Source organism: Passer domesticus, chromosome 1 (genome assembly GCF_036417665.1).
Source record: "Passer domesticus isolate bPasDom1 chromosome 1, bPasDom1.hap1, whole genome shotgun sequence".
NCBI classification, from domain to species: domain Eukaryota; kingdom Metazoa; phylum Chordata; class Aves; order Passeriformes; family Passeridae; genus Passer; species Passer domesticus.
In genome coordinates, this window is record NC_087474.1 from 85,400,726 (window position 1) to 85,417,030 (window position 16,305).

General features: G+C 35.8%; 1 protein-coding gene across 12 annotated transcripts in view; it reads left to right on the plus strand.

The window, feature by feature from the left end:
* CDH18 (cadherin 18) overlaps positions 1 to 16,305 on the plus strand; it is a 499,122-nt gene that overhangs the window by 306,605 nt on the left and 176,212 nt on the right. For 6 of the 12 annotated variants that reach the window (XM_064427840.1, XM_064427862.1, XM_064427887.1 and 3 more), the window contains one exon: positions 14,816 to 14,895. The exons of 2 other annotated variants lie outside the window; for them this stretch is intronic. The gene's annotated coding sequence lies outside the window, so the exon portion shown is untranslated. The remainder of the gene's footprint in view (positions 1 to 14,815; positions 14,896 to 16,305) is intronic. 4 more of the 12 variants (XM_064427851.1, XM_064427870.1, XM_064427894.1 and 1 more) reach the window with 1 other exon arrangement.

Consider the following 16,305-nt stretch of genomic DNA (forward strand, 5'->3'; position numbering starts at 1 on the left):
ACGCTTCTTATCCACTAACAATGCCTCTGAAGGTGCTGCAGAACCCCAGGGAGGATCTTAATGGGGTTCACCTATTCTGTATTTAGAGTTCAGAGTAGACTTGTCTGTTCTAAACATGTATTTTGGGTGCAGTTAAAACTGTGGCCGTGCTCGCTATCTCTTTAGCCCAGATGCAAAGTCCAGTCCACAAACCAAATATTTATATGGCAGCAAATTCCAGATCCTCATGCAGGGGGTGTTGGTCATTCAAGACAGAATGTAAGCATACAGCAAAGACTGGGACTGTGTGTTCCAGCCTGCACAGATGAATGAGCAGCAAATTAAATATGGGGCAAGCCTGAGAAGAAAGGAGGAACTGATGCATTTATACACTTTGTATAAATATTTTTGGCCCTTTTCCATTTTGTGGCCCTTTTCCATTTTGTCACTGTTCTTGTTTTTTACTTTAGAAGATCTTTTCTGGAAGAATCAGTTGGCCTGTAGGCTAGTCAGCTCCTCCTAAAATGTGTAAGAGAAAAACTTTCCATCAGTGTTTTCTTCCCCTGTTATGTGTGCTTTCTCAAGCTCCAGTTTCTGGCAATGAAAAATTTATTTTAGAATTCCAGCTGAAATTTAAAAATAACATCAGGAGGATTTTTCCTTTTGCATTCAAGAGAGATCTAAACATTATTTCATTGTACTTTCCAGACTCAGAAACCAAATTAAAAGTAGTCTTTTTTTTTTTTTTTTTTTTTTTTCTCCCAAAGCCGACCTCTGATAATTTAGTGCTCTGGGTTAGCTTAGTTCAGTAAGAGTTACAAAAACTTTGAGGCATCAAAACAAAAGTCACCATCTTGATAATGCAGATTTCTATTATGAAAGGCATCAGTGTTTTTTAATTACTGTGAAAAGGGGAATGAAAGAGAAGCTGGAAAAAAAAGTATCTATGTGTGCTTCTTAGGGGAGAATATCTGCACATGCATTGTATGAGACAGTATAAAGATACAGTGGGCCATGTATTTATTGCTGTTTAGATTGCCTTTTATTTATTCTCTTGTGTTATACAAATCCAAATTTGTCATCCCAATTATATATATATATATATATACTGAAAAATATTTTATTTAAGAAAAGCAAACCACTAAAACTAAACCTCCATCATACTTTTTATTTCTTTAGCTGACCACCTGCCTGCCACTTGAGGGGGGTTGAGTGAATTAAAGAAAATACAGTGGTATAACAAATTTTAAAAAGCCAGTTTAAGTATGTGATATACCTGGTAGGATTTAGCAAACCAGTTTAGACTAAATGAATGGTTCTGTATTTTTTAGTCATACATAGAAGTAGATACAAATGTCACTTGTGTTTAACTCTGTAACACCCCTGAGTAAAATGTTACCTGTCATTTTATATGGTGAAATAGGTTTAAAAGTTTTGATGTTTCTGTCCACTGAGAGACAAGAAAAAAATATATGTGATTTCATGGCATTTAAGCTGTGGATCAAAAACAAGAAAAAAACCCAGCACCTGAGGTTTCTATTTCTATAGGGTTCTAGGATTAAAATGAATTGTTTGAATTGCAGAAGTGTTTGGAAGCTAGAACAGTCTTTGAGATTCAGGCAAGTTAATTAGTGCCGGAATAGTTCTTTTCTTAACGCATGAGCACTGTGACATTTTATGTTAGCAGTCACTGTATTCATCTGTGCTAAGGAGTGGCTTGTTTGCACAGAGATTCATCTTGGTGCAGTTACAAGCCAGTAAAGAGCCGTCCCATGGCATCAGTAATGGCCATGGGACAGACCAGCCTCAGTTACATAATGGAAGGCATCTGCTGCAAACCACATGCCCAAATGGAGAGAGTGGATAAATTCTCTGACCAGCTGCCCTTCCAGCTTTCTCATGACTAGAAAAATCATGGAAAATCTTACCAAATTTGGTATCTGCTGGAAGGGCAATATAACATGACAGAGTGCAAGATATGCCTGTTGTGTGTTAAAGACAATTTCTTGACACAAGTAATCAATAGGTCAGTTACAGCAGATGTTCTGAACAGCTGCTATTCACACATACACACACACACACACACACACACACACAAAAAAAAAAAAAAGGCTATATATATATATACACATATTTAAAGATAGGGAAGAAGATAGGAAAGTCCTTTAAGTGCAGTGACCACAAGACTCCAAAGTTTAAAATTCTGAAAAAAAAACCAAAATGACCAAGGCAAATAGAATCACACAGACTTGGGGAGAAAAAACACCTTTGGCTTGTTCACAGATCTTCATGGTAGGATCCCATAAGAGTCTGAACTGGAGAACAGAAGCACCATGGGGATCTGATTGACCTTTAAAGACAATGTCATCAGTCAGAGTGGTCTATGGCAGCATGCAGAAAGAAGCCACACAGGTATTGCAGAAGACCCATAGGGGTGAACAGCAGAATCTTGACTGAAGATAAACAAAACTAGAATGCACACAGAAGGTAGAATCTGGGATAGGCTTCCTGGTTGCTTCTGACAGAGACATTGCCCAAGCATGTAGAAGTGAGTTTAGGAAAGCAGTAGCTCAGTTGGATCAAGAACTATAAAAGAAACAAGACTGACTTTTGTGAGTACATTGGCACCGAAAGGCAGCCTAGGAAAATTGGACCCATTGCTCAGTGGGGCAGAGATTTAATGACAAAGGACATTAAAAAGGTCAAACTGACAGAAAGTTCATGAATTTCAACAAAGGTGAATGCTGAGTCTTGGATCTAGGTTAGAATAATTTGCCGTGCAGCAGTATGGGCTTGGTGCCAGCAGGGCAGAAAACATCTTTGCAGAGAAGGTCATGAGCAGGTCTTGGTAAAGAAAGCCAAGAAAAAGACAATTGCATTCTGCAGAATATTAGTATGAAAGAAGCCAGTAGGCTGAGAGGGGTAAACCTCTACTTCTATTAAGCACTTGTGGGACTGCATCTGGAGTATTGTGTGCAGTTTGAGCACTCCATTTACATAAAATACATTGGTGTCTTGGAGCAAACTCAAGAATCTACTGAGATAGTGGGCGTGATTGGAGTACAGGATGAATGAGGAGAGGTTAAGAGAGCTTGGTTTGTACAGTCCTAAGAAGATAAGCTGCAGGGAGGGTCTTATTGCTCTCTTCAGGTACTAAATGACAGTGTACAGAGAAGATGGAGATGGATTCTTAATGGTGCATGACAATATAGCAAAATACAATGGGTACAGATGGTGCATGAGAAAGTTTGGTCAGAAAAACATAAATAGAATGAGAACAATCAAATAGTGGAACGGAATTCCCAATATGGTGTGCAATCTCCACATTAAAGATATGCTAAACTTGACTGGACAAGTACCTGAATAACCTGACCTCCTCATCCTTACTTTGAAAAGAGGTCCCATGAGACTGCATAATTCTACTGCTGTATAGACACTGCTTAAAATAAGATAGACCATTAAAAAAAAAAAAAAGGACAAAGTGTCATGAGTATAAAATAAATATTTATAGTACCTAACTTTTAATCTTAAAGTTTGCTTTATTGTTTGAATGTAAAACTTTGCTGTATTTCTGAGAAACCAGAAAATGAAATGCAGCACTGTCACTTTGTTTCTAGCACAAATAACAAAAGATGTGTGGAAAGGCTCTTCTTAGGAGCTCCTCAGTTTTACATTCTGATTTTCAGAAAAGGGCTGTATGCAGAAGTATCAAAATAAGCAGGAAGATGCTTCTGATGTTATCTGAATTGAACTCTACTGCCAAAAAAAATTCAATATTTGTTAATTATTTATGATGGGTCCACAAATTAATGGAATGAAAACCAATCATACAGTGCTGGGCTTTTTACCATATTTTGATTTTTCACAGTTGCTAAAAGATCAATACAACATTTTGTATGACAAATATTTTTGTTACGTCAGAACATCATTAAGTGAAAACCATTTCCTCCATTCTTATTTTAAAAAAATTATGACTTTATTGGAAGTAGAGCCAGGATTTTAATATTATTTTGTCATTTCACTATGCTATTTAAACAGAAAAAATAACAAAAATATTCCTGGTTAACCTGAAAGTGAATTTGCAGTAAGCATTCTTAGTTACTAATATTTCTAGCAGTATAAGTGTATTTTCCTTCTAGTAAAAATATCTGAATATCTGAGGCTATAAATAAATAAACTCCTAGTGGTAATTAAGGCTAACATGGATTTTAACAGAAGCATTTAGGTTTTTTTGTTGTTTTGGTTTGTTGTGGTTTTTTTTTTTTAATCCATTGAACCGAGTATTCTTATCTGGACAAAATATTCCAATGCTGTTAATTTGCCAGGAATTCTGGGCTCTAAGGAAATACATAAATAATTATCAGAGGTTTATTTCTCTATGAAGAACAAAATGTGTTTCTGTTTAACTGTAGTGATTGTATCATACTTAGTCTCCAGCCTTTCATAGTTTTGTAAATAAAACTTAATTTCTTTCAATGTGCCTGACATACATGTATGTATTTACATTATATCAGTAAATACATATAAGCATTATTTATGTCAATTAAAATAAAGAAGTATTTCTAGAAATTTATTGATAATTCTTGGTACTGAAGTAGAGGAGATAAAAAGTATTATAAGTTGATAACTGCAATTTCAACAACATCTTGATAAACTTTAGGGACTTGACTGTCAAAATTGTCAAAATTATAGCTAGGGACACATTAATGGCTGTGGTGTTGTTGCTTTCTACAACAACAGAGATGGACTGAGGGAGGTGACCTTAGTATGAGATTTATTGTAAGACTGAGCAGGACAGAGCTACAGGCTGTAGCTGTAATTTTACTTCCCATTAGCTGTCAGTTAAAAAATCTGCTGGGAAGATGTCCTATTCAGAGATTTCTTTATAGTACAGCCTAAAATTACATATTTGAGCATATTCAGCTGACAGCTACATGAAAGTAATGATACAGTTGAGAGAAAATAAATACTTTGAAGCCAATGAAACTTAGTTCCATGAGTGAATGGAAATTTTCTTAGAACATGCCCTCCATGGGATGAATATAATTTAAACACAGATGAAACAAAAAATAGTCTTATAATTATACATATTGAAGGGCTATTCTAACATCAAGCAGCACATGATAATTATTTTTTCCAGTTTTATTCTTATGTATTCTGCAATTTTCAGCTTGCACTATTTTGCTCAAAACATTGCAGACTAATGAATTTCAGACATGATAGTCGGGATGTGGTGTACCTGAGAATCCTCTAATAACTTACAAAATTATAAACTTGATTGATTGACTCAACTACTTCGCAGTAATCATTGAGGTGGGGCAGAGAGGAGGAGTTAGTAGGTGGTTGGGAAGATTTTGAAATTGGCAGACTATTTTCTCATTGAGCTCAAGTCAGCTTCATGCTGTGTGAACCAGCAGCCTCTCTGGCTTTTGCAAAAAGAATGTCAAATTCTTTTCCTGAGCAATTTCAGTCACAGATGCAAAAATGTGGCTGTATAATTCCAGGGCATTTATCTTTGAGTTATACTGAGAGATGGAAATATCTGGCTCTGACGGGGATGTAAGCTGAGGGCAAGGAATGGTTTTCTGGATCAGAAAGAATTACATTTTTGGTAGAAACAGGGAATGCCTTTAGAATCTGCCTTATGAGGGAAATTAAGATTGAAGATTTTTTACTCTGTGGAGCTATAAGGCTAAACCTTGGGACTTGACATAGAATAAATTATGATTTTCAGTGATGGAGAATCACTTTATGGAGAGACCCATCCAGACAGCAAGAGAAGCTGGAACAAGCTTTGTGTGTTTTATTTTTTTTTCAAGCTTGGAGGAACACTGTTGCTGGAGTTAAAATACTCAAGAGAGGAATGGCCATCCTTGTTTGTTAACTTAAAAATCAACTAAACAATTGTGAATTGATACATAATATAGAGGTACATTAATACATTTTGCAGCGTCGTGTTTTTATTTTATTTTTTTAATGTGTACTTTAATTATTTGGGGTACCTATGCAGATAGGTCTCTTCTAAGCACCACAGAACGTGTATTGAAAAAAGTAACTATTTTCTTCTTTTGCATATTTTTTTTCCCCAGCACATATTGTTACTGGCTATTCAAGTCTTTGGTCAACATTTTGTCCCTTCTTTTTGATCATAAATTATGGACATAATGTCTTAAGATTCTTATTTGGGAAACTGCTTGAGCAAAAGCATTTGCTTCTACTGAGAGCTGCCTCTGTGTTAGAATATATGCTATGAGTGAGGATAGGTTAACTTCCAAGTTGTGGATTCAAATTGATATCTCGTTTGCATCCCAACTGCAACTCTATGTTCAGTTAAAAAGAAAACTCATTACCAGATTCCTCCATCTGACTTGCACACTGTTTAAATAGGAACAGGATGTGCCATAACTGTAGCAAAGAAAAGGGAAGCGATACCGTGAATATACAAGGAATCTCATCTGTTATTTGAAATGTCAGTTTCCTAACACAAAAATGAGAGCTATTTCCACATCCTCAAGATTAGAATGGTGACAGCTATTGAAGAGCACCATGTCAAGTCACTGAGCAATCTTCCTTGCAGATCTTTATTTTTCATATAATTTTAGGACTGCATGGAAAACACTGGAAAATTAATGAAGATTGCTGTGTGGTAGAAAAAAAGTGCAACAGTATAAAATAATAAGGAAAATAAGAAAGCAGAACTAAGACAACTTAACCTCTTTAATGACTAATTGTGTTTAGTTAGCTATCCCAGTTAGCCACCCTTGCGAGTTAACTATCCTTGCAGATGGTCTTTTCTAGCAACATGAAAGCATTTTTAGCTCTACCTTATATAATGTTATTTAGTTATTATCTAAGTGATCTTTATTAAAATAATCTTGAATTATTTTGGAGCCTGTCCCCTAATTATTCAAGCCTAAATTGATATGAGTAGTCCTTTCCTTCTGCATCGCAGCCTTTGTGAAAATAAGATGTAGGAACTTTGAGATTGTAAGTATACAGTTTGTGGATTTACACAAAGATCTTTGAAAACTTTACAGAACATTTTTTAAAGGATTTTTTTTCCTGCTATATAGAAAAAAATGATAATATTTAATTTTCGTGTATCAGATCGACATTTTTAGTAGAAATGCTTCTCTCAACAGAACAATTGTGCACTTGAGATTGAAAGAAGTTTAGAAAGCCAGCTTTGACTACATCCATTAATAAGTCTTTGCTTACCTTTTTCTGAATTCTTTGAAGTAAATCTTGTTTTAGGGAAAGTAGAAATTAGGGTAAAATAATAATATCTGCATCAGATTTAAACCTTTACTGCCATTTACAATTCTGTTATTTGCTATAAAACATCTAGATGTCAAACCTCAATGCAAAATCCATTGCAGTTATACTTCTATAAAGCTGGAGGCTTAAGTGTGTACCAGAAAATCTTATCGTGTCCCAGAGATTCTGCAAGGTCAACAGCAGCCACCAGGAGATGCTTCTGTTTCCATTGGCCCTGTAGTATCAACTTTCTGTATCCTCACTGCAGCCCCAGAGAAGGAGGAAGAAATCTGTCTGGGGTTCTTGTTAGGCTGTTCCAGGATCCAGTTTGTGGGCTTTATATGCACTTAGATAAGGGCTAGTTTGTTACCTAGTGGTCGCTAATCAAACTCAACTAAAGCAAAGTTAAGATAAAATTCAAGTGCTAGCATCTGTCTATAGCATTCAAAACAGTCTAGACCACACAGTTTAAAACATTTTTAGGCTAAAGTGCTAGGCATTGCAGGTATCCTTGCTGCACAAGCCTTGCATCAAATTATTTGTTCCTCACTCCTTGAGCTGAATTATATATATGCTGTCAAAATGGCAGCCAATCTTACACTATTTATGCTTGTATTAAACATCAAATTACACTTGTTCAAAAGGTTTTGTAAAGTAATTTACAAAGCACACTTGGTGGCCTCTTACATTTCTTTGCATATGAGTTAACACTGTATAAGAATCTGTACTTTAAAACTGTGTGTTGTAAAGATCTCTGTAGAATAACTGAATGATAACATTTCATTGGGACCAGCTGTATTACATGCTGAGATCACCCCTATCTAGACATAATGTGAAAGTAAACTAATAGGAGCGCAAGAAACAGCAGCAAGTGTTCATGATGTATGAAAACGTGTAAAAAAGTTGATAGAGAAATTACCAGTTTGTGCTTATTTATTGGCATTACTGCTGAGAATGCCTGCCTGAACTGTGTTAGGATGTTTAATTCTAAAGAACTTACACAGAGAAATTGAAGCATTTTGTATTACTGTCTAACTGTACTGTTAATATCAGAACTGTTCACCTAGCCCTTTCTTGGTACAACATTTTCTTGAAGGTCTAAAATCTATGATATAGAGAAATCATTCAGTTCAGCCATATAGTCTATTTTACACTAAGGGTTTGCATCATCAGAGCTATATAGAAGATTTTACCTGTGGGCAAGTCCCTGGAATTCCCTGCTAGGCTGCACATTTAGTTTACAATTTCTGTATCAAGAGAATGCTTATGTTTGGTCTGTAGACAGAGCAGCAGCTCTTGAAGGGTAAAGCTAAGTCATGTCATTACATGAATCATTATACTCATTAGCATTCATTGCCTGGGGGATTTTAGTCACTTGAAAATTTTCGATATGTGACAAAAAAATGTCATAGAACAGCAGAAACCAAGATTACTTTCCTGTGTTTGAATTCAAGCATGATAACTGTTGACTGTACAAGAGACCATCTAGCATACTTCTAGCATAGACCATACTTCTATCTAAGGGAATTGGGCATTAAATATTTTTTTCTGTCATTTGTGTGAACATATTCCTCCCAGTTGCAGGACTTGGTGTTTTTTCTTGCTGAAATTCCTGAAATTCCTGACATTACTCTCTATCCATTTCTCCTGCCTGTTGACATCCTACTGAGTGGCAGTACAACCATCTGGTTCATCTCTCACTCCCCCCACCCACCACTGGTTTTGTACCATCTGCAATCCCCAGAAGAGTGGACCATGTCCCATTTTTCAGGTCATTTTTGAAGATCTCAATAGTACTGTGGCTCCACTATTGGCACCTGGGGTACAGCACTGGCTTCCAGCTGCACTTTGTGCTGCTTACCACAACCCTCTCTGCCTGGCCCATCAGCCAGTTTTCAATCCACCTCACTGCACTTACATAACCCATACTCCATCAGCTTGTCTGTGAAGATGTTACAGCAGTGTCAAAAGCCTCCCTGATGAGGATGAGGGAGGCTCATTCCCCTCAGCTGCTCCCCCCTCAGCCACCAAGCTGGTCTCCTCATTATTAAAGGGAATCAGGTTGATTAACCACAATTTCCACTTCATAAATGCTGACTGCTCCTGATAGTTTTATTGTCTTTCATGTTTCTGGAAATATTTTCTAGTATTAGATCCTCCATCACCATTCCAGTGGTGGAGGTGAGATTGATCAACCTATGGATTCCTGGATCTTTCCCCTTCTTCCTCTTGAATTTTGGAGTGATACTTACTTTCTTTCAGTCTTCAAGAACCTCTCCTGGTTACCACACAATAACATCAGTTCCCACTGTACTTGTGGGTTCTTTCTATCAGGTTTCATGGGCTTATGTATGTCCCGATTATTTAAAATTTCCCTAATTTCTCCTCCACTAATGTCTTCCTTACTCCAGACTTTACCATTGGAAAAAGAGGCCTGTGATTCCTGAAGACTAGTTTTCCAAAAAAGACAGAGCTGCAGAAGTCATTGAGTACCTCAAGGCAAAATACTTAATCAGAATTATGTTTGGTTTGAGTCATTACATAGAAAGTTTTTTGTAGATCATTGCCTTAATTTCTTTTACAGTGTTGTAAATCACAGGTTTTTCCAGGCCATGTGGGCGTTGTATCCACGGAGTTAGAAATCTACTTACACCATGTGTTCATGTCTCAGTGTCATAGCATAAGGCACCAAAGTGCCATTGGATTTAAAGTTTCCTGTGCATGGAATGCAAAAACAGCCTAAAGGTTTGGGAGGTTACAGTGCACTTTACATCAATGTACTTTGGTTTTTTTCCTTTGCTCTGAGAATTTAAAAATACTGATGTCAGATGGTAGCTAATTTTATTTGTTCTGTTTTCACAGTGATTAAACTACACTGAAAAGAGAGTTAAGTGACTTACTTAGCTTGTAAGTGACTTGTTTATTTCCTGTACTTCTTGAAATTTAATGGTTTTATGTAGCATAAGTGTATAGTTAATGTTAATCATGTGTAAACTTTAGATAATGGCTTTCTAAAACCTGCTGCACGTTTACCGGGTAAATATATTCCCTGAAATGATTTATATTTATTCTTTTATACTTCAAATCTTCTTTCTTTTCTCCCAGCCAGTGTAGGGAGAAAACTTGTCACACTAAAAGCCTGATTTTGTTCTGCTCTTGCACATGCAATCCATTTGCTCAGTGGGATTCCAGCTAAGTATAGAAACAAGAACATTGCACTGGGGGATGTATGCACCTAACAGAGACCTGAAAGCTTCCAACCCTAAGCTTTGCTAAAGGAAAATGATCTTAGTGATCTTACTCTGCTGTATCTCAGGGAAGAATTAGAGAAAAATGAAAAACCTTGTCTTGCTAACTTCAAACTTACATGATAATATATGTCATATTATTTTAAATTGTTATCTGTATCTTGTATTTTCTTCAAGACACAGAAAGTAGTGTTGAACTTTACTTCTTTTCTTAATCTGCCAGGAGCTTTTTTTGTTGGCACAATTGGAATATGAGTTAAAATATAACTCCTGCTCTGCTCAGGGGTGTGTAGCAGACCACAAAATTTAGTGCTGTGTGTTCTGTTCTGTACAGTGAGCTTTAGCCTGTTTCTCCAGTAAACCCGCTGCAATTACTGGAGCCACTCAAGGAACAAAGCCTGTCACAGTTCAAGTCAAGGCTTTGATTGCACCCTATTTTGTCCAGCACTTGGTCAAAATATGTACTGAATTGTTTCACACACTTGTTTTTTGTTTTTTTTTTCTTTAATCATAAGTGACAGGAATAAACACATACAGTGTTTGTTTCTCCCTAGTAATAATAACGTCTGTATATTGGGAGACATGACTTAATAAATAATTTAAATAACCCTTTCAGAAAGAGCATTTCAGCATTTTAATTTGGATCCCAGAAGTTTGTTTCCTAAAAGCTATCTCTGTTAGTCACTGGCAGGACTGATGTATACATAAGCAGCCTTTCCTTAGCAAGCACTAGTTAAATAGTTTTTCTTTCTCCTGTACCCAGATTTTATAAACATATTAGACTTCCAGGGGACCATTCTGTTAGCAGAGATTATAATTAGGTGTATTGTAACTGGAGTTGTGATTCTACACTGTAATTTTCACCAGAACAATTGAGAAAATATTAATAATTATAAAAAGCAGATGGACAGTTCATACTAGCTATATTCTTCATTAAGAATTACACAAATTGCAAGATTATGAAAGGCATCTGTAGGAATACAGAACATTCAGCATCTTCTAAGAGACAGAACCCATGGATGTTTTCAAATAAAGTAATTGGTACCTGAAATAACTGAATAAGATTTTTATTTCTGCCCAAAAATAAAATATGCACTGGTAAAGCTAAGCCATTTCTGGAGGGTAAGTTTCTAGTCTTGATTATAATATCAGTAAATTCTTACACAGCAAAGAAAGGATGCAGGATGAGGAAGGCAAGCCGGAGACCAGACAGAAATAAGCAAAGTTAGTGGGTTGTTCTAAAAACCAGACAGCTGATGCTTGATGCTGCAAGAGTGTCTGGCAAAAATTGTGGAGCCCATTGTCATTTTAGAAAAAACAGATAAATCACTGACCTCAACTCAAAAAACCTGCAGGAATTACCCTAATGTTTGTAAACAGAGTTATGAACTCATATCTCTTGCTGTCACTGTGAGAAGGTAAATGTTTCTCTATTTGATTGAAATAAGATAGTGAAAGGAAGATGCTTTATTTTACTAAAGCTCAAGAACATAAATACATAATTTATTTTATGTATTATGTAAAACAATATTAAATTGTTTTAAAAAAAAATTTGCCAAATGAACCTTATAGTATTTTGTATTTAAAAGCTGAAAAAAGAGCAGGTTATGCAGTTTCTAAATTGTTTACAAATCTTAATTCAGGTCCTCTTACTGCAAAAGATATACAACTTTATTTGGAATACAGGTGGCAGATGGGTAGGTCCTGAGGTCCAGGGTCCAGCCACTGGAGATTGAGTGTTAAGAGCTTGGTTTATTGGGTAGATTGCTTAGCCCACTCTGTTTTCATCATTTGCTGATATAAAACAAGAAGAAAATACCAAAATGCTGAAGGAAGCCTTTTCAGATTGTTCTTTTACAGTTTATCATTTAAACAAATTGTCTTGGCCTTCTAAATCCGCTGAGCTGCTGTAATGTCCTACCACTTCACTTGCTACTGATCTTCTTGACAACTCTTCTGATAACATTTTTTTAATTTCATTTCCTGAACCAGTTCATTATCAAAGTTTTCCTTAAGGGTAAGCAGTTTCTTCCATAGAGATCATGGAATCACAAAATCATAGAATGACTGGGTTAGAAAGGATCTTTAAAGGTCATCGAGTCCAACTTGCATGCAATGAGCAGGGGTATCTTCAACTAAATCAGGTTGCTCAGAGTCCTATCCAACCTTATCTTGAATGTTTCCAGGGGTAGGACATCCACAACCTCTCTGAACTACCTGCTCCAGTTTTTCACCACATCACTGTAAAAAGCTTCTTGCATCCAGTCTAAATTTACTTTCTTTTAGTTTAAAATCACTATCTCTTTTCTGATATCAACAGTCCCTAGTAAAAGATTTGTCACCACCTTTCTTATAATCACCCTGTGTTATGTACAGTAGAAGACAGGAGTCTTGCAGCATATCTCACTTGTGCTTTTCCCTGTGATCTCATGGCAAAACTGTTCGGTAGCCCTGTAGCCTTACTTTGCCCCTTCTGTTGTTCTGTTGGTGATTTGCAAATTTGCTTGCCTTTTTTCCTCTAGGAGTTCAGAAAAAGAAGACACAAAAGTATTTCACCCTTTCTATTCTTTGACATTTTCTCCCAGGTCTCTTCTGCAATATTGTAGCAATAATATTTTATTTTTCTTGGAGTAGCCCTGGGAGTCAGAGCATGGAACAACTCCAGTAATGTCCTGGTTTGTACCCCTCCATTTTGTCCCAACTCCAACTCTGTTTTCATTTTGCAGGACTTGAGCATAGACAGAAATGCCAAGTAAAACAGCTGTACTGGCAGGTGTCATTCTGGAGATGAGAATTATAATATTAAATTGAAATAGATGAGGAAGGCAAATTAATTAAGCACTTGATTAAGTACTCTATCTTCAGAAAAGAGGATTTTTTTTTTACAGGATCTCTCATCTAAATTCAGGTTTCCTGCAGTGCAAGAATACAAATGTGAATAAGAGAAAGTTTAAAAAAATATTACTGCCAATGAAAAATAAATTAAAAAATATTTTCTTGATAAAAATTTAATTGTAGCCTTGTAAAGATATGAAGCAAGTAACAGCTAATCTCTTTTTCTGTCCTGTGCAAAGTTACTCAAGTAGAGTGAGTAGAGGTTCAGATCTCATTTTATCTGACTGCTTCTTGCACATAGATTTTACCCCATGAAATTTGACATGCCTTATTTTTCTGCTTGTAACATACAAATAATAGCCATTTTCATCCAGGGAAAGTTGCTCTTCAAAAATACATTTTTAATACATTTCCACCTATGCAGTACAGGGGCTGCCTCCTTGCAGTGTGTAAGGAGTGATTGTGTAGTGCAACAGGGGTCTTCATGTTGTCTGTCTGTATCACCACCAGGTGCTGTGAGTAGAAAAACATTTTGTAGCTGGTGTGGTCTTGACAAGAGATCTGAGAATGATACTGACTTTTAGAAAGCAAACTGTTCCTATTTCATGTTTTAGTCATGATGCATTTTACATACTTTGTGAAACAGAATTGTGCTCAACACAGGGGCATGTCTAACATATATTATGTTTGAAACAACTATTTAAACTTTAATTTTTTAAGATATCTGGTGTCTTGTAAATAAGGCTTACTGTAAATTGTAGGTGCTTCATCACACTAGTTTTATAGGAATAATACCAGCAAATTTTATTTGTGCTAGAATCACAGCTATTAATAACTCTGTTGAATAGCCAATGTTAGCACTGCATTGCTTACTGAAACCTCTGGGGAATGCTAAGCAATCAGCAGCTTTCAGGTACTTCAGAAAATGTGTTTCTTACAATTGCCTCTTTTTTTAATTGCATTTTCTGCAGTGGAAATTTTCAGGTTTTATATGAAAAAAGAAATAAAGTAAAAGTGTTTTCAAAGAAGCCTAATTCTGTATCAAGGGGTAAACATTTGCATTTGCAAACAAAAAAAAAAAAAAAAGATACTAATATGGTGGTAGAAAAACCTTGGCTAATCCTTTAATACAGTTGACCAATGGAGAACGCATTAGAAAAATATAATAAATTGTTGAGTTATTGATGGTTCACAGTTTGTAAAAAGACAAACAATTGAGCTAGTTTTATGTTTATTTTTATATTTTTAATATAATTTTTGTGGGGTTTTTTTGGTTCTTGTTGTCTAAAGATGTTAACTCTGTGTCCCCCCACAGCACTCCTGAGAAGGGAGTTTTTGTTCAGACATTCTTGTTAGCCGTTATGAGAAAAAGTTGGTGTTAATACCACCATTACACTGCTCTTTCCTTTCCCTGAGAGATTTTTTTAGTAAAATGCCCTCTCCCTCAGTTCCTTGAATTCTGACGTGTGTGTGGGTTTTTTGTTTTTGTTTCCCAGCAGCTAAAGAGGCAGTAGGTTTGATTTGGCAGATCACTTGGAAAAGGAGGAGCGGAGAAGTGCCCTGTAACCATTGAAGAGTAAGTGCCAGTTTTACCTGCTATTTTAGCCACAGAAGTAATTAGGATATGCAGATGGATTGGCATGAAACTTTTATAATACTGAGAGGCATACAAAAATGTGCACATGTAGAAGTAGAACTCCTCTGAAATACTTCAAAAAAGGGCCAAGAGATCTGCTTGGATGTAATTATGGATCAGGTCATGAGCAGAGTTGAGGTATACAACATAAATTATTGAAAGCCAAAACTGAAAAGTATCTTAAGTGGCATTCTGTTAAATTGATTTGGATACTAAGTAGTTTGAAATATTCAATATACAAAGCCTCTAAAATTAGAAAACGCAGTTTGAATGTGTGCACACTACTCTGCCCTTGGAAACTAGGAGCTAATTGAATAAAGACATGCCTGTCAACAGTATTTTCATGCTATTAAAAACGCTGCTCTGTTTTATACTAAAAATGACTGTCAGCTTTGTTTGCAGCATGCTTGTCTGTTAATTTTAATGCCTTTTTGATTCATGTCAAATTAAAATTTCAATTTCAAAATGCAGGTGTTAACTGCTTTCAATTTCTCCACAGCAGAAAATATCTCTGAAGCAAAAAGCACTATATAATAATGAATATCACTGGATAGGTTTGGATGTGAGAAGCTGAGCTATCCTTATTAACACTAAAATATGAAGCTCGGCCTTAGAAGAATTTAAACATATTTGTGAGTGTATTATGCACTCAAGCTGTTGTTCGAGGACAGTAACACAAGAAAAGTATTTAAACTTTACACTCAGTATATAATACATTAAAAAAATTGATTATTGAACAAATTAGTTTAAAATAAATTTTTTGTTTTTCTTGCAATTGAAAATTTTACAGCAGCTGAGGCAGAAAGTCATAGCACTAGGTTGTACTTTTGTTAGCTGAGGAAATGTGAACATGGCTTTAATATACTCTAGTGTATTTTGTTTATACACAAGTGCAGAGAAGGAGAATGCCATAAGTCCTCCTTGACAGTGGAACAAGCTGCTCCCTGCATATTTTTGAATACACAAAATATTGATCCTTTTAGAGTAGCAAACAGCATGTAGGAAATTAAAAGAAGAGAGTCATGTTTTAGTGAAATAGGACTAGCTGGAATGAGCATAAAGTTGTTTTTTTTTTTAATGTGGATGTACCTAGGAAGCAGGTAAGACCTAGTCAAATCAATCTTCTTGTTCACTGTTAATATAAGTATGCCTCTCAGCTATATTTTCTCTCTCATTTTTGTATCGTGTCTGATTCTCATTTATTTCCTGGGGAAGTCATATGCAGCACAATAGCCAGAGAAAGACTGATTCAGCTAAAAAAGTTGAAGAGTTTTCTGTCCATTAAGTGAACTAGATTGAATTGAGATGGCGGGAAATGAGAGGAAAACCAGACGAAGTGGACCACAAATT